A 23062-nucleotide genomic window follows, 5' to 3' on the forward strand; every position below is an offset into this window, starting at 1 on the left:
TCAGGATGCCAGCGATAGCTCGCAGGCTCTTCGTGAAGGACACCGTGGGATGCTTAACATCCACAAACTCATGCCGGCAGATGGGACTTCCATTTAATGTCCATCCAATGGAAGGCACACACATTGGTGAATGACCCTGCTTGTGCAACGACATGATGACAGTTTATAGCTGGGTCAGGATTCAAACTCAGGCAAGACAGCATCGAGGCAGGTGTCCATACCTCGAAGCATTCCTGTCAGCCAGACAAAGCAGAGCAAGAACAATCAAAATGGTTCCAAGAAAGGTTTGACGAATGAGGAAGGATTCGAAGAAAAAAGAAATGATGTTACATTTGAGAGAAGATAAAATATCATGAAAACAAAATGTTGTCCAGTGGACTGACGTGATCATTGCCCACTCTCTCCCAAGCTTCTTCACCTCAGTTTCACAGTGTGTCTTTGGTCCAACTTCTTCGCTCTGCAGATCTGGATAAAATCACAACTTGGTCCAACACATGGAACATGTCTTTCAATCCGAACAAATCTCACACTCACTGTCTCTCTCAGAAAGGACCGTCTGGAACCCCAGCCCCCCCCTCCCCATCGACTTTGTCAACAATCCCCTGGAAGAAGTCCTTTCATTCAAACTTATGGGTCTCACTATCTGCAATGATCTTTCCTGGGAAAGCCACATTTCCACACTGGCATCAAACGCCAGTTGCCAACTGGGCATCTTTCATCGTGCAAAGTCCTTCCTTGGGCCACTTGAGCTCCCGATCACATGCAAAACTTTTACTGCAGCATGAGAGAGTACTCCTCTCCCCTCTGAGCTGGTGCGCCCACCTCTCACCTTTCTCAGCTTCACGCTGTAGAAACCAAGGCATTTAGGATCATTGGTATCTCCCACCATGAGCCTCTCATTCTCTCACCACAAGCAGATCGGTGGTCTCTCTGTCTTCCACCATATCCTGTCCGGTCCAGCCCTCCCCCTCCCACTGCTCTGTCTGCAATATGTCCCCCCATATTTCTACGTGGTGCCCAAGATCCGCCAGCAACCCCCTTCTGGTAAAACTGCTAAAATTACGAATCACGACTCACCTTCACTCTTTCATTTATCTTTTTCCCCACCTTTGGAATAAACTCCCACACTCTCTTCAATCCCACTCTTTCGTCCAGGTCTTCAAAATAGCCGTTCAACACCACCTCTGATCTCCCCCCATCCAAAACCACAATCTTTTCTACCCCCGTTTGAAAACCCAAGTCCACCTCTTTCAAATTCCCTGCTTTCCTTCCTTCCTCCTGCATGCCTCATGATCCTGGATACCCGAAGCCTAGGGTCCCTGATCCTTACATAACTCAACAGATGTTCTAAGATTCCAGATCTTACAGCCCTAAGTTTACAGCACTGATCAACACCTTCGGACCCAAAGGCACAGAGCATTAAGCGTCAACTTAATGCAGCACCTCGCTTATGCACCAACTAAGAATCAGCAGGCACCTTTCAGTTGATCGCGCTACGATTCAAAATCAGCGGAGCGGCTCAAAAAGCCCCTCGAATGTTCGAATGCCCGAATAAAAACATTCAAACCTGGCATGGATTTCCCACAATTCAGCTTTCCCGGCACAGATTACCACAACCTGGTTTTAATCCAGATGTTACAGCGAGAAGCTTCCAATGAATGACTCAACTCAATTTCCTCGGGGTGGCGTCACCCAGTTGGGTCTGAGGCAAGGCAGATGACTTTATTGAATGCAGGACACAGCAAAAGGGTCAGGAAAGGGAATCTGGAGCGGTCAACTTACCTGCTCCTTCAGGTGGCCACCTGCGTCCACGTCACCTCAGCCGACGTCACTTTGACCTCCGGTGTCCTCCACCCCCACCCCCCCCGCCACACCTCACCCCTGGGGAGCCCTGCTCACTGTGTCAATTTATTTGGTGCAATCACCGGAACCTTCAGTGGAATTGAATGTCACTCCAGTTCTCGTGAGAGCTGAATCATTTATTTACGTGTGCACGGAAACAAATACACAGATGAACACCAAGATGAAATGGTGTGAACTTCCTTATTTCCATTCCGTTTTACAAGCCAATCTTCTTAAGAGGAAAATTATTTGCAGAAAAAGTAGGAAGGAAGGGGGCATGGGTTACACAAAGAACAGAACTTGTTACTGAAGCTTTCTTACATTTTAAAGGCCTGTAAAGATGTTTACAAGCTGAGAACATTCCAGCCTCAAGGAAAAAGCTGAGATGTTCTGAGAAAACACAGCTGTGTGCAGTATTTTATGACCAAACACAGTATTCTAGAGGAATAGGGATGGGTAACTGACAAAGAAACATTGTGAGAGAGGAGGCTCATGGTTCAATGCCTGACAAGATTGGGATATACATTGGCAAGCAACCCCAACGACCCTGAGCTTTGCAGCTGCGAGCTTATCAGCCGAACATTCCAACCTGCCTGGTTACTGGGCGAGGGGGTTTTACAACACTCTGCCATGATTCTTCTTGGTGAACAACACCACACATGATGACAAAACAACTTTAGTTAATCACAATGTTTTGCAACAGATGAGAACTTAACAAGCATTTAAAAGCACACAAGAGGAAATGAGTATCATCAGTTCATTACGTTGCATAACAGAAAATGGTTGGTGCAGCAAATTATACATTTCACAAGACAGAATTAATTATTTTTCTTCCACAACCTCACTTTCGGTGTGATATATGTTTCTTTTGTTGGATTGCGTGTTTGGATTGACCACACTTATGGCGTGATGTGTTTCTTCAATATTATTGAATATTTTGCCTGTTATTACTGTAAAGTTCATATTGATACAAAAATACTGTACAAATTTCTCACAAAATTATGACGTTGCTTGTTCTGAGTCTGGATTCACCACCTGATGCATTCAGTTATATTCAATAAAAACAAGCATTGTCCTGACTAACATGTGTTGTTCATCATTTATTGGAGATCAATTTTACTATTCCTGTTCTTGTTTGATTTCCTGCAATATTTTTACTGTTCTACTACAGAATAATTACAGCCATTAATCTGATTGGAATGTACATTTGTTTATAAACCATCATGTCTTCATTGGTGAACACAGGAATTAATGACTGGAGATAGTTCATCGAAATTGTTCAATGACTAGTAGATTGCATCAGTAAATATTTACTCTTCAACTATAGTTAATGGGAACAGCATCGAACATTGAACAGCTGAAAATATTTCCCTGAAGTTTGTGATCTAAATTATCAAGGAATGCATTTTGACAGAGTTTTCATTTTATCTTTGGAGTTTTTCATCATTCTCCATCTGGAATGCTCAATAAACTGTTGAAGCAAGACAGGTTGTTCCGATTTCAACTTCTACATTTATTTTTTTTGAACTGCTGAACTTAAAAGTTAAATCTCACTTGGCTGCACTTTGATAAGTTGAACCAAAACCAAAACAAGATGCCTGGAAAAGGATTTTTAAATATTGTCTTCTTCCAAGCTGGCATCCACCATAGTTTGTGAGAGCACGGGATCCTGCATTTTAGCTTTCTTCCAAACATCAGCAATGTCGTGGAATCCATCATCGCAATTGACATAAAATCACACCTTTTATCCAAAAGCCTCATCTCAAATCATCAATTTGAATTCAAACCAGGTCACTCCAACTTGGACATGCTGCTTTTACTCTTTCAACAATGGTTGGAGGTCTTCAATATCAGACATATCAAAGCCAACTTTCATGCAATATCTTGAGCTTTCAATATGGTCTTGGCATCCCACATTCTCTCCAAACTGTTTGCAAACTCCGCTCATGGATGACTGACTTCCTCCACTCTTGCAGACAACATGGGGCTCTCAATGGAACTCTTTGTTCTCCTCTTCCGATTGAAGCTGGACTTCCCCCAATGCAGAGTTCTCAACCCCATCTTATTACTAATCTTCATCAATGACATCCCCAACTCGCTGGAAAATTCTCATCATTATTTCTCTTTGCTGATGTCTCCACTCTCTGCCGTGACATCCCTCATCCTTCTGACAGACAGAAGGCTTTTCCCTCCCTTTTGACCTTGACAAAAATCACAAAATGGTGAGACATCTTTCTCTCTTCCCCTTTCTCTCCCCAATGACCTTACCACAAACCCATCTACTTTCTCATCAACCCTCTTGAAGAAGTTCAGTCACTCAAACTCTTGGGTCTCACTCTGAGCCATGATCGCTCTTGGGCAAGCCACATTTCATCGTTGACCTCCAAAATTAGATGAGCTCCTATCCACCTGCAAAGCTTTCATCCACAGCTTAATGGAGTCCTGCTCTTCTGTCTGGGGTGGCTCCCACATTGCTCTCCTTGAGGCCGTGGAAACAAAGGCTTTCAAGATCATTGAAATTTCTCACGATGAAGCTGAGTCGATGGGACAATCACTTCACCATTGCCACCAGGTTGGTGGTCTCCATCTTCTTTCGACTCATTCCTGGTCCTGCACCCTCCACCCTCTCCATGCTCCTTCTCTCCGAGGTATGTGCAGGACGCACACAGTCTTCCAGCAACCCCTTCAGAGTGAAACTGCTAAAATCCAGAATCACTGCTTTCCTCCACTCATGTGTTCCTTTTTTACACACTGTCTTCAATCTGATTCTTCCCTCCAGGTCTTGAAGACACCTGTTCACCACCATCTCAAGTCATCACACTTCCAAAACCATGATATTTTCTCCACCCGGTAAACAATCCCCCACCACTTCCAACATTTTGCTCATGTGTCCAACTTGCCCCCCCTTATGTTGTCCCTTACCCCTCATCGTTACCAATAAACCTTATGTCAGTCTCCATCTATTTTTCCCCTCCACCCTGCTGATGACGTTTCCCCTTTCCACTGCTGTTCCCTTTGTAATGTTGTTTTGTGATCTTTTTGGTGTCCGAGTTCTTTCTCCATGCACACAAAAAAGTCGAGGATTGAAAGAATGTTCTCCTCCTTCTCAGGTGCAAAACACATGGTGAATGAGTGAAGATCAAAAGACAGTGGGTCAGGATGAGAGGACTTAAAATGGTGTTTTCCATGTTGAAAACTTGGAAGGAAAGTTCAGGATTGGACTTCCACTCATCCGTTGCCTATTCTCCTCGGGATAGCTCATCAAATGCTCAAATTAAGTGATTGTGAAGAACACCAGAAATGTGGGATGCTATCCAGACCAGGGCTTTTGAATTTTGGCATCTTGGTGAGTGTTCCATAATTTTTTGTTTGGCAATTATCACTTGACGAATATCCTCTTGATGTTGCTTCTCGTTTCCAAGTTTTGGACCTGTTCCACCTTCTTGTTGTGTTCTTTTCAGTTTTCTTCAATCCCTTTCCAAAAGTAGTTCATCATTTTCTGGGGTGGAGGGATTGCAACAATCTCCTTCCATTTCCTTAGTTTTTGATTGACACTTTTGAGTAAATTTTCAAACTGCCGGACCTTTCTTCTTTCATTTACTTTGTTTGTTTGAGTTTTTTTAGGCTCTCATTGGTTGTTATCTACTTTGAATTTCAAAAGGTGGGAGGAAGTTCTCCCGGAACTCAAAATCTCCGTTATGAGAGAAACCTTTATCACAGACAGAGCATTTGTCAGGACACTCCCCTGTATGGATCCTCATGTGCATTTTTGAAGTCGCATTTTTTGGAGAAACCTTCATCACATATCGAACATTTGAAAGGACGCTCTCCTGTGTGGATCCTCATTTGCATTTTCAAATCGCATTTTTTGGAGAAACCTTTATCACAGACAGAGCATTAGTGAGGACGCTCTCCTGGATGGATCCTCATATGTATTTTCAAACTGGCTCTTCGAGAGAAATCTTTATCACAGACAGAGCATTTGTAAGGACGCTCTCCTGTGTGGATCCTCATATGTATTTTCAAATAGGCTTTTTTGTAGAAACCTTTATCACAGACAGAGCATTTGTGAGGACGCTCTCCTGTGTGGATCCTCATATGTATTTTCAAATCGAATTTTTTGTAGAAACCTTTATCACAGACAGAGCATTTGTAAGGACGCTCTCCTGTGTGGATCGTCATATGCATTTTCAAATCACATTTTCTGGATAAATCTTTATCACAGACAGAGCATTTGAAAGGACGCTCTCCTGTGTGGATCCTCTTATGTAGTTTCAAACTGCCTTTTACAGAGAAACCTTTATCACACACAGAGCATTCGTGAGGACGATCTCCTGTGTGGATCCTCCTGTGCATTTTCAAACTGCCTTTATGAGTGAAATCTTTATCACAGACAGAGCATTTGAAAGGACGCTCTCCTGTGTGGGTCCTCATATGTAGTTTCAAACTGCCTTTTACAGAGAAACCTTTATCACAGACAGAGCATTTGTGAGGACGCTCTCCTGTGTGGGTCCTCATATGTAGTTTCAAACTGCCTTTTACAGAGAAACCTTTATCACAGACAGAGCATTTGTGAGGACGCTCTCCTGTGTGGATACTCATGTGCATTTTCAAATGGCCTTTCTGAGAGAAACCTTTATCACAAACAGAGCATTTGAAAGGACGCTCTCCTGTGTGGGTCCTCATATGTATTTTCAAATGGCCTTTATGAGAGAAACCTTTATCACAGACAGAGCATTTGTAAGGACGCTCTCCTGTGTGGGTCCTCATATGTATTTTCAAAATGCCTTTTTCAGAGAAACCTTTATCACAAACAGAGCATTTGTAAGGACGCTCTCCTGTGTGGGTCCTCATATGTATTTTCAAATGGCCTTTATGAGAGAAACCTTTATCACAGACAGAGCATTTGTAAGGACGCTCTCCTGTATGGATCGTCATATGTATTTTCAAATCGCATTTTTTGGAGAAACCTTTATCACAGACAGAGCATTTGTAAGGACGCTCTCCTGTATGGATCGTCATATGTATTTTCAAATCGAATTTTCTGGAGAAACCTTTATCACAGACAGAGCATTTGTGAGGATGCTCTCCTGTATGGATCCTCATATGTATTTTCAAATCGCAATTTTTAGAGAAATCTTTATCACAGAAAGAGCATTTGTGTGGGCGTTCTCCTCTGTGGGTCCTCATGTGTAATTTGATGTTTGTTGAAGTAAAATCTACACTGCATATCTTACACTTATAAGACATTTGCTTTTCGATAACCTTTTTGTGTTTGTTTAATTCAATATTCATCTTTGTGCGGTTTTCACCAGATGCACACTTGTATTTTGAGTCTTGTTCTTGGGATTGGTTCTTTAAAATAGACGTCTTCACAGTCAAGCTGCTCCTGGACCGTATCTGCCCAACTGGACTTCTTGATTGTTCTACAAAAACAAACAAGAAGAAGTTATTTTAGAGAAACTCAAAACTCAAAATATTTAACAATTTCGAAAATTTTATGAACCCTGAATTCAAAAGAGTGAATGTTCATTATGTTTGTTTCTGCTCATCTGTTGCAGAACAGACAGGACTGATATTTGTCAAATTAACATCTGAATCTTCCTTTACAGAAGCATATCTTCAAGTTTGTGAGACAAATGAACCACATTTACAGGATAAACATCACCTGAAAATAATGAAGGACATGAAGTTTAAAACACTGCCACATGTTAATCCCATCAATAGGTAGTATGCAATAGACATCACTTCTGCTGTTAGAACGAGGCTCAGTAATGCTGCCACCATTACAGGAGATAAAACGAGGTGTTTACAAAAAGAAAATTTATTTCTATATACTGTATATATATATATATATATATATATATATATATATATATATATATATATATATATATATATATATATATATATATATATATATATATATATATATGCATACCTTCTTCTTCTCCTTTCGGCAGCTCCCGTTAGGGGTCGCCACAGCGGATCATCCGTATGATCCGCATAGTGATTTGGCACATGTTTTACGCCGGATGCCCTTCCTGACGCAATCCTGGTCCCCTCTTATGACACAGGGATATGGTACACCTATTTTTTTTTACCGGGGTATACACCGGCCCAGTATACTGGTACTCACTTCGTCGACCTCGGAGGAATGACAGGCTGAGTCAACCTCCTGGTGTATTAATTCAGTGGCTCAACGGGGCTTGAACTCAGGACCTCTTGGATCCCAAGCCGCTGCCCTAACCTCTGTGCCAACACCAGGCTTTTCTATATATATATATATATATATATATATATATATATATATATATACATATATATATATATATATATATATATATATATATATATATATATATATATATATATATATATATATATATAAGCTTGGTGTTGGCGCAGAGGTTAGGAGGTCCTGAGTTCAAGCCCCGTTGAGCCACTGAATTAATACACCAGGAGGTTGACTCAGCCTGTCATATATATATATATACATATATATATATATATACATATATATATATATATATATATATATATATATATATATATATATATATATATATATATATATATATATATATATATATATATATATATATATATATATATATACACATATACATATACACATATACATATACATGTACCGGGCATAGTGGCGTGCACCTGTAATCCGGCGACTCGGAGGCTTGGGTTGGAGGATCGCTTGAGGGACGGGTGCTCTGCACTGGGCCGTGCCATGAGAGGGTGTCGGGCAGCCCAAAATCATGGCAAAACCCAATCCTTATTTTCTGTGTCGTAAGAGGTGACCAGGATTGCGTCAGTCAGGGGATCCGGCGTAAAACCTATGCCAAATCAGTATGCGGATCATAACGGATGATCCGCTGTGGTGACCCCGAACGGGAGGAGCCGAAAGAAAAAGAACAACATATATATATATATATATATATATATATATATATATATATATATATATATATATATATATATATATATATATATATATATATATATAGTTGCAGGTCTCGGAACCGCATGCCTCCAAGTCAATGGCACCCAACATATAGCGGTCGCTAGACAGTTATTCCATGAATGTACGTAAAGATAGTCCCTTCCCTTTTGTCTCGCAGGACAACAGGACGTGCATTGCTGGGATCTCAGAGGTAGGTTTGCTTACAGCACTAACTTCATTTCTACTCTTCTTTTCTGCTTATTTCTGAGGTAAATCTGAATTTGAGTCCTTGCAGAGGCCAACACGTGCAGCACGTGCGACACCAGGGGAGGAGAATGCAAAGGCCGCGGGGGCACCGCACGAGCATTGATAGCGCAGAGCTCCCGTCCACAAGCGATCCCTCAACCCAGCTTTTGTGGCGAGTTATACAGTATGCCCGGCAACTCGAGATTATTGACTCGAGCTTCCGATGATCTGGGATGAGATTGCTGGTTGCATTGAAAAAGGCATAGGAACGATTATCTCGGCGAGAGCGCGGCTGACAGCTTGGTGCCAATAGCTGCAATGTTATAGGCCGAAAATCGAAAAACAACAACTACGTAATGACAAAAACGACAACTATGGGCCACAAGTGTGCAAGATATGGGCGGCGCATACTTTTCAACCCCTTTCTGGACTAATTATATCGGCATTCTCTTTTCCCTCCATTTCTCGACCGGAAACTTATATCTATATCCTTTTCATTCCAAACCTCCATGGAATTATTATATCCGAGCGTTCCCCTCAAACCCTGACACAGATCGGTGTTGGCCCCGCACACACAATAACGGAATTGGGCGAAAGCGAGCGCTGACCACGTGGGCCATGGTGGATCCACACCCACTGTACGGAACGTGCTCGAAGGGGGACCCGTGCTAAGCTCGGGACACTTCATTATCGTACAGAGCAGGGCACGAATGGACACATTTTACAGTCTGTGCATGGGTTTATTATAACGCCTTACCATCTGTCCTCGCTGGCTGCCGATAATGTTCCCCACGGATGAAGGTCTTCCGACCTCTCCACTCGGCGAAACCGCGATCAGGCAAGAGGTGTGCTGCGTAGTCCAGATCGCTCGGGCCGCGTGATGCATCACGGAGCCGGCAGTGAACTGAGCTGAACGCTTGCGCCCGGGCAAGCATGTGCGACGGACGCCACCCTCAGCCGGTCGTAAGGGCACGGCCCGGGGGTTGATGCAAGGCAATTCATGACGCGTAGTTCGGTGGGGCGATTCATATCATGTCGTGGGGTTGAAGCAGGACATTTTCACGGCTCGGGGTCACCTGGCTGGAAGCGGAATGTCATCGTTTCGGGCCATCGTGGCCTGGCCACGCGAGGGACCGGGACCAATCAGGGGGGCCGATTCAGGTCATGACGCATCGCTTCGCGGTGGCCCCCCGCCCCACACTGCGGGGTCTATACAAGGCGGATCTTGGGGCCGTTTTCGCTCTCTGTCATTCGTCTCCATTCATCATCGCCTGGACTCAGCCTCAACGTTGCTGACTCCACCCACCCGGTCCGACCTTCCACTCCGTCCGATCGCTCCAGTCTCCACCCTCCAAACTCAAGCACCCCCTTCACACCGACGGTCGCTTCTCGATGCGAGCTGCACGTAGCAAGAGACGACGCACCAGCTTTCGAGGTGGTATCGCACCACGGAGCATTCCCCCCAAACATATTGGTGGCGCGTTCGGGCAATGATTTGTACAAAGTACAGAGAGACCGCAGCCTCAACTTGTTCTCCTTTCTCGCTTCAATATAGACTCTTCATCGGGTTTTTGTGTGCGTGTGCGTGCTGTCCTCGCGCCTGTCGACATAAGTGAGATTGCAGAAGCTTATTATTATTCGTATTATTATTGCTATTATTTCGGGTTATGTCTGTTCTGTGTCCGCTTTTGCAAGTGGCTTGTAATATTGCCGCACCTCTCACATGTCTTTCTTTCCCTGCACAACACACCCTAATAAACTATTCCCGACACCACATACTTTTCCTCACTTGCTTGTAAATAAGATATGATTATAAATGTTCCCAACTCATTTTTGTCTTTTCCTTCATTTGATTCAGCATGGTCCGACTCCTAGCTTAAAGGGACTTTATTCCAAATGATCCGTTCCTTTTAGCCAGTACATCATTGGCAGTGTCGCAAGGGGGAAATATAAATCCGGTCTCGGCTAACCACGGCAGAAATCATCATGCATCTCCAAAAATCACACAAAAGGTGTGAGTGTGGCTTGGTCTACCTCTCCAAATGAGCCCTCTACAGCTTGGCTCGTCTCCGCTGCCAGTGCCCTGCCTCACCGTGCACCCACCCACAAACAGGCTTGAACACCAATCGACGTAACATGGTCACCGCCACAAATCAGGAACGTCAGGAACCAGGTACCGAGCACAACCAGAAGGAACAGTTCAACTGTCACCAACTGCTGTTGCTGCTGTTCCCAACTGTCAGGAGCTGTCAAAAAACATCAGTTGGATCTCTCACCAACTGCCAACAAGACAGTCCTGCTGTCCTTTTAAAGGTGACCAGTGTGAGCAGAGCCTCAAACAAGACTTCAGCCAAATCCAGCGTGCCGACTGGCGCATCGCTGCACATGTCCTCCAACCCTCCATTCTCGTGGTCATTCTCTCCTGACCATAAAACGAGATGCAACTCCCAATTAATGCAGGCATGGCTCACATCGCCATGTTCGGGGTGCTGGACGAGCACCAGAATGCAGCCATCCACCTGAACAACCGAGCAGAAACACGAAGCACCCACACAACATCAACAGCAATTATCACCTCTTTGTCAAGCGTGACACGAAGAAGAGTCAGTTAGCATCCATACAGCTGCTGAACAGGGTGTCGATTGCCAATGGAAAAAGGTGGGCATCAACATCGATGGAAAAAGGTGGGACTTGAGGTAAATGAGCCAAGTCCAGAGCCATGTTTGACCGTCACAATGAACTGTCAAGGAAAATCTTGCGGTGTGATGACTCAAATATCGTGCAAGTCCAATGTGAAAATGAAACACAAAATAAAATGTGTAAATAAATCGTGTATTTCCAATGCATCTTGATGGAAAGGGAATAGACAAGAATCTGTTGGGCAAAGGGCCATCTTATCATGTGCACGAACGATGAATACCACTCATGCAGAAATGAAAACCGACATTAACATTACCGTCCTGCATAACAAAGGTGGAAAAACAGATCCCTGCAACTGCAAACCAATCAGCCACCTCCCAATCATCAGCAAGGTTATGGAACCCTTCATTGCTTCAGACATGAAATCCTTCCCCTTCTCCAATGGCTTTATTTTCGATAATCAAGTTGGTTTCAGACCAGGTCTGTCCACTCTCGATATGCTGCTTCTGCTCTCTCAACAATGGACATGAAATCAGAGCCAGATCCCTCGACATATCGCGTGCTGTTGACACGCTCTGACACCCTGCGCTGCTCAGCAAACTCTCTTCCGATGGTATTCAAGGCGAGCTTCCCTCATGGTTCACAGACTTCCTCTCCTGTCACAGTCATTATGTGGCCCTAAATGGAGTTCTTTCATCCCCTCTTCCTGTCCAGGCTGGAGTTCCTCAAAGCAGCATTTTGGGCCCTGTTCCTTTTCTGGTCTTCATCAACGATCTCTCCAACTCTCTGGAAAATCCTCTTTTTCTCTTTGCTGATGACTCCACCCTCTGACTCCACCATCTGTCATCCCTCAGACTGGCAAGCAGCAGCTTCTTCCCTCTCTGCAGATCTGGAGAAAAATCACAAACTGGTCAAACACGTGGAACATGTCTTTCAATCATGACAAATATTCACACTCACACTTTGTCTCTCTGAAAGGACCGTTTGGAAGCCCCACAACACCCCTCCCCCCCCCACCATCTACTTTCTCAACAATCCTCTGGAAGAAGTCCTTTATGTCAAACTTCTGGGTCTTACTATATGCCATGATCTTTCCTAGGAAAGCCACATTTCCAACCTGGCCTCCAAAGCCAGTTGCCGACTGGGAATCCTCCGTCGTGCAAAGTCCTTCATCGACCCACCTGAGCTCCTGACCACATGCAAAGCTTTCATCCGCAGCCTGATGGAGTACTGCTCTCCCCTCGGGGTTGGTGCTCCTGCTACCCATCTTTCTCAGCTTCATGCTGTCAAAACCAAGGCATTTCGGATCATTAGCATCTCCTTCAATGAGGCTGTCTATTGAGCCTGTCACTTTCTCACTGCAGGCAGGTCGGTGGTCATTCTGTCTTCTTTCATCTCCTCTCTGGTCTCAGCCCCCTGCTCTGTCTGTGATTTGTCCCGACCATATCTCCGCAGGGCACTCAAGGTCCGCCAACAACCCCCTTCTGGTAAAACTTGTTGTTCAGTTGTTCAGAAAGTTCTCCAAGTATTTTCAGCTCCTTTCAAAAGCTGGTGAGTCGTTTCATGGTACAATCCTTATTTGGCAGGCATGCCACACGTCCAGGCCACCTGATCACTCTTGTCGATGGATTTTGGTGGATGCGTGCCAAGAATCTACGGCAGATAAAGTCATTTCAAAAGTCATTTGTTGTCTGTATTAATTCGTACCTTCTTGTGCTGTGTTCGTCAAATTTGTTTTTTTTCTTGATCAAGGCCTACTTCAGCTGGCCACTGTAAAATTTGGTGTCCCTTTTGTCTCCATAATTCCTCGTTTTGCTTCTTTCTTTCCAAATATTTTACTTCAACTTCAAAAGTGTCCCATTTCTTCTGCTCACTTCAAGGATTTACGAGGAATTAAGGCAGAGGAGGAGGCCATTCAGCCCATCACACCTGCACCACACCAACACCACATTTAATCAATCCATCGATACCCCTTTCCTTCATGTACAGCCTTATGGCTGCTGCACTGGTACTCATTTCACCGACCTTGGAAGGATGACAGTCTGAGTCACAGGCTGTCAAAAGGATGACAGTCTAACCAGGTTGTGAAAAGAAGGGTATCTTGACCTGGACATGGATATTAGGTGGGTTTTCTTTTGATTGATGTTGATGAATCAGTCTTTTCCCCAGTTACTAACATTCTCAAGATCCCAATTTGGATTGACGCTGGCTTGAAGGCGGAATGAAGCAGGCAGGCAGCAAGCATAAGTTCTGTGTTGGTTTGAGTCACCAGCATACATGGCGAGCCGAGATGAAATGTTGTGTGGCACGTAAATGTTGCAAAGCAGAAGCATCGAAGGCCCAAACACAGACCTGGGAGGTACCTGCATGAATGATATGGGCTGCAGAACATTGACACTCATGCCACACAAAAATGTGGTGATCTATTATTATTCTGAGATTCTTGCCACAGATACCCAGGAATACCATGTAGCATACCCAGGAATACCATGTAGCAGCTTGTGAATGAGACCCTTGTGACAATCTATCAAAAAGCCTTGGAGATGTCAAGGGCTACATGTCTGGCCTTTCCGCACTTGTCTGGGGCCTGGTTCAAGTGTTCAGTTGTGAGGGAAAGAACAACACCAGTCGATCGGAAATGATGGCATCCATCCTGAGCATCAGTTCAGAGATTGTGGACTTCGAAGAAAGTGATAACGTGCTCATCGATGAGCTATTCAAAATACTGTGCTCCTTATGGGAAGAAAGCTGATCTGCCGACATTTGGATGGATCAGATTTCTCCCCAGAGCCTTTAAAGGCAGGTACAACTGAAGCCAACTTCCAGAAAGATAAGAAAACAAACTTTGTTAAGCATAGGTTGTGCAGGTTTGACAGAACAGGAGACAATTCTGGCAAACACGTCTTCAGGACAATTGCAGGGATACAATCTGGTCCAGTGGCTTTTAAAATGTCAAGCCCTTCGATGATTTTTCCCAACTATCTGAGGAGTGAAAATAATCGTGGATACAATATTCGTAATAATAATAATATTAATGTTCACACGGGTGGGACAAGTCGTGAATGATTGATTTTGGTCATCAAGTGTGGTGTCTACAGCTCAACGCTGCACCACTGGAGTTCAGATTGGCCAGTGAAGTACGATGCAAAACCACCTCTTGCTTTCCCTCATTTCTATTTTGTGTAATCTTTGAGAAATTGTTTTTGGATCACCAGACATGTTCAAGAAAGGGTGTGTAAAGGTGTGTGTTCACGAAAGGGTGATTCATCTTTGGCACGTGCTAAAGAAAGGCAAATATACACTTGTGTTGAAGAAAGTGTTCAAGATTTGTATTTTTTAATTTACCTCCACCACCGAAGGTGGTCGGAGGTTGTGTTTTCACCCATGTTTGGCTGTAAGTCTGAGAACAGAATACCTCAAAAAATTATCAATGGATTCAGACGAAACTTAGTCGACAGGTTTGGTGTATGACGAGGACAAATTGACGACATTTGGTGAAAATCCAGATCTGGATACGAGAATGTCGAAAGTGATTCTTCACCATCGAGAGATGGGGACAAAACCGATCCAAAGCACGATATTTCAAAAGGTTGTGGAAGAGTTGGCTCGCTGACAAGAATAAGCCGATTCGATTTCAGTTCAGGTCCGGATCCAGATTCGGCCTATCAGTGGGATACAAACCATAAACTTTTCAGTCTGGTGGAGGTGTGCACTCTTCCGAGTGCCGTTCCAGATATATTTTTTATTGAAGACATGTATTTGTTCATTGCACATGTTCAAGAAAGGCTGATGGATAGGAGTTCAGGTGTGTCAAGGAAGGACTTCGTATGATGGAGGATGCAGAATCATCAGGTGGCTTTGGAGGTCAACTTTGAAATGTGGTTTGTCCAAGAAAGATCACGCCTGACAGTGAGATCTCGTATTTTAAGTGACTGAACTTCCTCAAGACCATTGATAGGAAAGTGGATGGGCTGGGTAGGGGAGGGGGGAGGGGAGGGGGGAGGGGTTCCTTCTGAAGAGAGAGAATGAGCATATCATATTTGTCACCAGGATTGAAAAACATACAACAAGTGTTTCACCATCTTGTGATTTTGTCAAGGTCTGGAGAGAGGGAGATGCTGCAGGCAACCTTTCTGAAGAATGAGGGATGTCATGACACAGGGTGAAGTCATCAGCAAATACACAAAAAGAGGATTTTCCATCGAGTCAGAGAGATTATTCATGAAGATCAGGAATAGGACTGGACCTCGAACACTGCTTTGGGCACTCCAGCCTTCACAGGGAGCGGCGATTTTGTTTCTTTTGCAGCCTGTGGCTGCTGGTTAAATCATTTTTCAATAATCGTGGCTATGCCGCAGATGCGCTGCCCATGTTACCAGGAAGCTGGTGCTCAAGATGACACGCTGAGTCAACCCACTTGGTGTTACATCAACAGGGCTCCAACGGCACAACAGGAGCTTGAACTCAAGACCCAATGATCTTAAACCATCACCATAAAACGTTAAGCCAACAACAAGCTGGAGAGGAGATGAAAGGATGCTGTTGAATGTCACACGTTGACTTCTGGAATGGAGGAGTCAGGAAGCCATGTGTGACATTGGCCTTGGATGCCGAAGGCAGAGAGTTTGGAGAGTACTGCAGGATGCCAGACTGTATGAAAAGCACGAGATCGGTTCAGAGAGACGCTCTAATCTCTGATTTGATATTGAGGGCCTGCATCCATTGCTGGGTGAGTGGAAGCAGCATGTCCAAGGTGGAGTGACTTGATCTGAAACCAAATTCGTGAACTGAGGTGAGGTTGTTTGATGTGGAAATCATGACCATTGGTTGACCAGTCAGAAATGGAAGATTAGAAAACACCAAAGAAGTTGCTTTGCACCTTGGCAAGGCAGCATCGAGTACTGCCAAGATGCCCGTGCGGTGTGGATGTTCCGCTTTTGAATGATCACGTCTAAACATGTATTAACGAGCTGTGGGAAAAGAGAAAACATGAAAGATGAGAGATTGAATGAAAATAGAAAATAATGAAGGGTTACAATCACTGTATGCATGTTTTCAGTGGAACGGGACTTCATGAAAAATTGACAGTCTGTTGAAGAAAAGGGCTATAAAATCGGAACGAGAGCAAATTTCAAAAAAATGGCTCGTGTTGGTCGAGATAATAGTCCACAGTATCTGAATCACGAATAACATTTGATCTCTCTTGATAAACGAGGAAAGAGATACGATTTGAAATCGACGATTTTCGCAACTTTGACAGCCTCGTGACATTGACCTCGACCTTGGACGACCTTGAAAGTTATATCGTTGTGCAGGTCTCATCGACCTCTATCTATTCCACTCTTGGTTATTTGTCTCCACTCGGTTTGATTGTGGACGGACGGACGTACGGACGGGTGGACAGACTTCGAGACTGGCTTTATTAGGTCATCTCCACTGAGATGAGCTAAAAACACATTAAGTTTTATATAATAATCTACATTTTACGTGCAGGAAAAACAGCTTGATTACAAAACGAACACATTCCGCATCATGTGGAACTGGCACAGGTTCGGTGTGCCGCGCTTGACGGACACAAAATGGCTTCCAAATGAAAGTTGTTGCTCCTCCTTGTGTTCAGGGACTCTATTGGAAACACCACTCCCACCCCCCAACTGTGTAACACTCCGTATCATTTGGATAAACACCACCAACACTCTCCTCACCCACTGCAACCCTCAAGTGTTATTCCCATTGAAGAAAATGCTTCTTCCTTTTTTGAAAATGTGTTTAAATGCTTCTTTTCCCTTGTTTCTCTGGCATCAGCACCCAACGTGGTCTTCGTTATCTTCTTCTTCTTCTTCAACACAGGCACATTTTGGAAACCTGTCTCACACGGAAATACTGCTTCTGTCATCCATCCTCTGGTTGCCGCAGCTCAACCTTCCTCCGTGCATTGAACAAAAATGCCATCCACCCATCCCACGATGTTCATCTCAGAAAGTTAAATGTGGGAATGTTGGGAAGTTGTTTGCAGAGGTTGTCTGCACACAACAATCAAATCCTGTTCACATGATTTTGCAGTGTCAAACTCCTCCATGTCAGAGATCTCCCAAACATCGACTTGCAGCCCACGTCCTTCCTCGTGTCTCACTCTTCAGCATCCCTGCTCTTCAAATCTCCTCTTTCTGCATCCCCTTCAGGCCATCCTCTCCAAGCTCCCTGCAATCTCACCCGTGATCTCATCTCCCCACTCTTCCTGCCCCTCTCATCTCACCCCCTCCCACATTCCAACAATCCCACCCTCTTCCACCTACACATTCTCAGCCTAAGCCCACTCAAAGCCTTCTATCCTGTCCCTCAAAAATCTGAGGCCACCGCTCCATTCTGTCAGATCTCCCAATCCAAGCTGCAACTTACAGCCCAAACAACATCTGTTCAACAGAATCCTTTTTCCCATAGGATGTCTCTTTCACTATCCATACCTTCATGAGTGGTAAACAAACTACTTCCAACATGCAGTTAATTAAAACATGCTGTTAAACACGGAACACTTTGGAATTGAATGTGAATCAGAACAAAAAAAAATGGAAAGCCTCATGACAAGCAAATACAACTGAGGGTAATCTCAGTTCCTTCCATAAAGCTCGGAACAAATGTGTGTCGGCGCTCGGGAGAGCCAGAAAATAACGTTATTCTCATCTCAAGTCTGAACTCTCAAACCTCTTTCCCTCCTACAAATCCTGGTGGCATCTTATCAAATCTGTTTCTGGTGAATGTTCCCCCTCCATCCCCTCCCTCACATCAAATGGCCGCACAGCTGACACTGCATGTGAAAAGGCTGAATGCCGAAACTCTGTGTTTGCTTCCAAATCTTGCAACCCAAACCCCTCGCTTCCTGGACCCACCTTGTCCAATCACAACCAACTGTTACTGGACTCTGTGTCCTTTTTTCCTGACAAGGTGGAGAGCTTGCTGTCAAACCTCGACTCACATTCTGCCCACGTATTATAAAAAAACCTGCTCCTCTGCTCTTGCTCAACGTCTCTCTTTTCTATTTACCCTCTCATTTGCTCAAGGTCATCTGCCATCTGCTTGCAAATCAAACACTCCCACTCTGCATAAAAAGGTCCAAAAACAGATCCCTGCAACGACAGACCAATTAGCCTTCTCCCAATCATCAGCAACGTTATGGAATCAATCATCGCTTCAGACATTAAATCCTTCCTATTCTGCAATGGCTTAATTTCCAATCATCAATTTGGTTTCAGAGAAGGTCACTCTACCCTGGATATACTGCTTTTGCTCTCACAACAATGGATGGACATCCTCAATGCCACACATGAAATCAGAGGCATATCCCGAGATAGGTCTGGCACCCTGCCCTGCTCACCAAATTCTCTTCCTATGGTATCCAAGGCCATCTCCACTCATGACTCACAAGCTCACTCTCCTGTCACAGCCAACGTGTGGCCCCAAATGGAATTCTCTCATCCCGTCTTCCATTCCAGGCTGGAGTTCCTCAAGGCAGCGTTCTGCACCCTGTTCTTTTTCTGCTTTCCATCAATGATCTCTCTGACTCGATGGAAAATCCTCTTTATCTCTCTGCTGATGACTCCACCCTCGGCCGTGTCATCTGTCATCCCTCAGATCGGCAAACAACAGCTTCTTCCCTCTGTAGATCTGGAGAAAAATCACAAACTGGTCAAACACATGGAACATGTCTTTCAATCCTGACAAATATTCACACTCTCACGATGTCTCTCTGAAAGGACTGTCTGAACCTCCCCCCGCCCCTCACCCGCCACCATGCCAATCCACTTTCTCAACAATCCTCTTGAAGAAGTACTTTCATTCAAGCTTCTGTGTCTCACTATCTGCCATGATCTTTCCTGGCACAGCTACATTTCGAAACTGGCCTCCAAAGCCACTGGGCACAGCTCCATTGTGCAACATCCTTCCGAGACCCACCTCAGCTCCTGACCACATGCAAAGCTTCTGTCTGTAGCATGATGGAGTATTATTCTCCCCAATGGGCTGGTGCTTCCGCCTCTCACCTTTCTGAGTTTCACGCTGTGGAAACCAAGGCATTAAGGATCGTTGGTATCTCCCACAATGAGGCTGAGTCTTTGGGCCTCTCAATCACTCTCTCACTGCAGGAAGGTGGGTGGTCTTTCTGTCTTCTGCTGTCTCCTCTCTGGTCTCGCCCCCCCCCACCCTCATATTTCCACAGGATGCTCAAGGTTTCTGCCAGCAACTCCCTTCTGCTAAAACTCCCAAAAATCACGAATCACTGCTCACCTTCACACTTTCATTCCACTTTTTTCTTTCCTTTGGAATAAACTCCCACACTCTCTTCAATCCCACTCTTCCCTCCAGGTCTTCAAAAGAGCTGTTCACAACGACCTCCAATCTTCCCCAATCCAAAACCACGATCTTTTCCACCCCAAATCCATCTCTTTCAACCCAATTCCCTGTTTTCCTTCCCGAAAGTTCCCTGTCGTGCAAGGTTCTGAAAGTCCCTGTGGTGTCCATCTTGTTTACCTTGTGTACCCCAATCTATCCCTCTCCCTTCCACAGATCTCCGAATAGCTCTGTTCCCCACAGTTTTGCCCTTCCCTCTCCACTACTCTTGTCTCCTGCCCACCTTGTTGTACGGTGTGCGTTCGCTCTCATTCGAGCCTCGACAATGCATACACAACAAGTGAAATCCTTCAATACAGCGCGTGTGGTGAAGCAAATGAGTTCACTGATGTTAAAATATGCAATTTATGCTTTTTCAGTTGAAAAACAATTAAAAACGTACTTAATATTTGAAATGTAAAAATCTTGTTATTATTGTGATAAGCACCTATATATATATATATATATATATATATATATATATATATATATATATATATATATATATATATATATATATATATATATATATATATATATATATATATAACAGAAGGAATGAAATCGTTCGATACAGCGTGGCAAGCGGCCGCAAAAGAATGATGGCATAAGAGGAACTTAGTTTTCAGCGTTCGGCGCGAAATGCCATGGTGGGCGGAAATGACGTCTTTCGTGCGTTCGTACATGAGAGGAGAGCGTTTCTTGGTTTTTTCCGTCAAGCAATAAATTCAATGGTTTTCACATTTATAACATGTTAGTTTCACAAATTTCAATTGAAATACTCGGGTATTTCCGTCAATTGTCGTCATTTCAGTCTTGGTTACGTCTCGGAAATGGTGACGCCATTTCCATCTACCGGATGGCCATCATTGGTTGTCTTGAGGCACGTGGGGGGGGGGGGGTATACCCGAGATGTGGTCGACACCTGGGACATTTCAAACTCGGTGCAATTGTATACAGTGCACGCGCTGTAAAAACGACAACATTCACTGTGGATCAAGAATCTAAACGTTTTCAAAACAAAATTGTTCCAAAAGAGATTCCTTAAGTTGCAAGAAAAAAAAAATTCATGGTTGAACATCAAGGTATTTCTTGACATGCTCAGGTGTATAAAATAGTGACATACCAGACTTGGGTGTTAATCTGTCATCCTGATCATGGAGGTTGCAGACATCACTGAAAGCGATTCCACGGAATCCAGGAATATTTTCCAGCTGCACATTTTGGAATCCAATAAACTTTTTGCAGAAACTGGAAAGTTCTTGAATAACATTCTCCAAGTTGATGAATAGACTTCCCAACAGAGAAGATCCTGCAAAATGGACAACCTGCGGCTTCAAAAAAGAGTTCACAAATTTACAGAAGTCGGCATACATTGCAAATTTAAATTTATCTTTGGCGAGAGAGAGGAGCTCTGTTCGCAATGCATCAGAGTCTGTACAAGCTTGAAGAACCTTCCGATTCTCAATTCCAAGTATATTGATCACTGCTTGGGCTGTTTCTGCTCTCACGCCTTGTGATTGGAGCCATTCCAAGAAGTTGTCCATTTCACAGATGACCTGTCAGGGACACAATGCTTATGTTAACAAAGGAAAGGTAATACATGTTATTTTCTTTACTCTGTATTTTATGCAATCAATTCAGGGTTTTGCAGTCAGTTTGTTCACTCCATGTGAGCTTGAGGTAGGCAAACTGACCCCGAGTTGTCTTGCTTGGGTTTGAATCCCGACGCGGCAATAAACTGTTACCATGGTGTTTCACAGATTGGGAAAGTGATCAACGTGTGTGCCGTCCTTCAGATGAACGTTCAACTGGGCATCCCCTCTCACAGCATTAGTTGGTAGACATTAAAGATCCCATGGAATCTTTCTCGAAGATGTGGCGAGCTATCACTGGCACGCTGTCCTAATTCCAAATTTCTTCTTGAAAATACAGGGGGCACTGCATCAGCGGCACAGCCACACTCACAGCAATGATGCAACCAGCAGTCACCACAAACAAAATGAAAGATCCAAAAACGAAAGTGCCAACCCACCACTCCCACCCTCATTATTGTGTCATCAAGAAGAATATAATCAATGTCCATCGACAAAAACGGAAATTCATCAACAGTAACACCATGGCTTCACAAAACAAGGATAAAACAAGCAGAAAAGACATGGAAGGGAAGAACCTCTTATTCCTTTTCTTCTTTCTCATTTCCCTTTCATGGACACCCAGCAGGATTGAATACAAAACCTGCCACAAGGGCAGAGGAGCTCCTTGTGAGCCAACAGCCATCAGTATCTGGTGCCAATTGCATTCGCGGACATCCTCATGCAGTTGCTTACCTTTCCTTGGAGGTTGATGGTGGTATTTGTACTCCGACCACCACAAACCACACTGTAGTGTGTTTTCTGATTCAAGTTTCCCCATTCAAATTTGCTGCTTTGTGAAGTCCTGAAAGTCCCTGTACTGTGCATTTTGAATACCACATGTTCCATCGCTCTCCGTTCCACAGATCTCTTTATGTCTTTGTTCCCCTCCGTTTTGTCCTTCCCTCTCCCGCCCCTCTTGTTGTGTGTTGTGCCTCGACAATATTACATGTATACAGACACATGTACATGCATATACAACCCAGTCGTGAATATAAACACATATATTGAAGTGATGATACACATATTAAACACACACCTGGAGGGCTCCGTTCCACCTTCTGAAACCCACGTGTGGAGAGAAGAACAAACAAACATCTCAATTTACTTTTACTTGAACTTTCTCACAAATACATCATTAATTTACACTTTCCGAGAAGATAAATATCCTGGTTCAACAAGTCCAGGAACGTCATCTCACAAACACATTCCACACCTCACCGAAGGGATTTGTATAGGTTCCAGATGGGGGCGGGAGGGGCTTGCCTGATTGGGGGCAGGGCGGGGGAGGGGAGGTGGGGGCGGGGTAACACTTTCCCTCTGAGTCCTCGAATTCCTGAATAATTTCCCTGTGGAATCC

The 23062-nt window shown here is 44.2% G+C and overlaps 1 protein-coding gene and 1 pseudogene across 2 annotated transcripts in view; both read right to left on the minus strand.

Annotated features, from left to right (window-relative positions):
* Positions 1-23062, minus strand: part of LOC147006592 (uncharacterized) — a 96430-nt gene that overhangs the window by 56419 nt on the left and 16949 nt on the right. The gene's annotated exons all lie outside the window — the stretch shown is intronic.
* On the minus strand, positions 1938-22930 carry LOC147006594 (uncharacterized; annotated as a pseudogene). Its single transcript, XR_015054732.1, has 3 exons — positions 22742-22930; positions 21195-21627; positions 1938-7268 (listed from the first exon to the last, which is right to left on the minus strand). The product of XR_015054732.1 is annotated as an uncharacterized LOC147006594 (transcript).

This window comes from Eptatretus burgeri, unplaced genomic scaffold, assembly GCF_056783735.1.
Source record: "Eptatretus burgeri isolate ZD-2024b unplaced genomic scaffold, Ebu_testis_v1 Ebu_testis_scaffold_3162, whole genome shotgun sequence".
Lineage (NCBI taxonomy): Eukaryota > Metazoa > Chordata > Myxini > Myxiniformes > Myxinidae > Eptatretus > Eptatretus burgeri.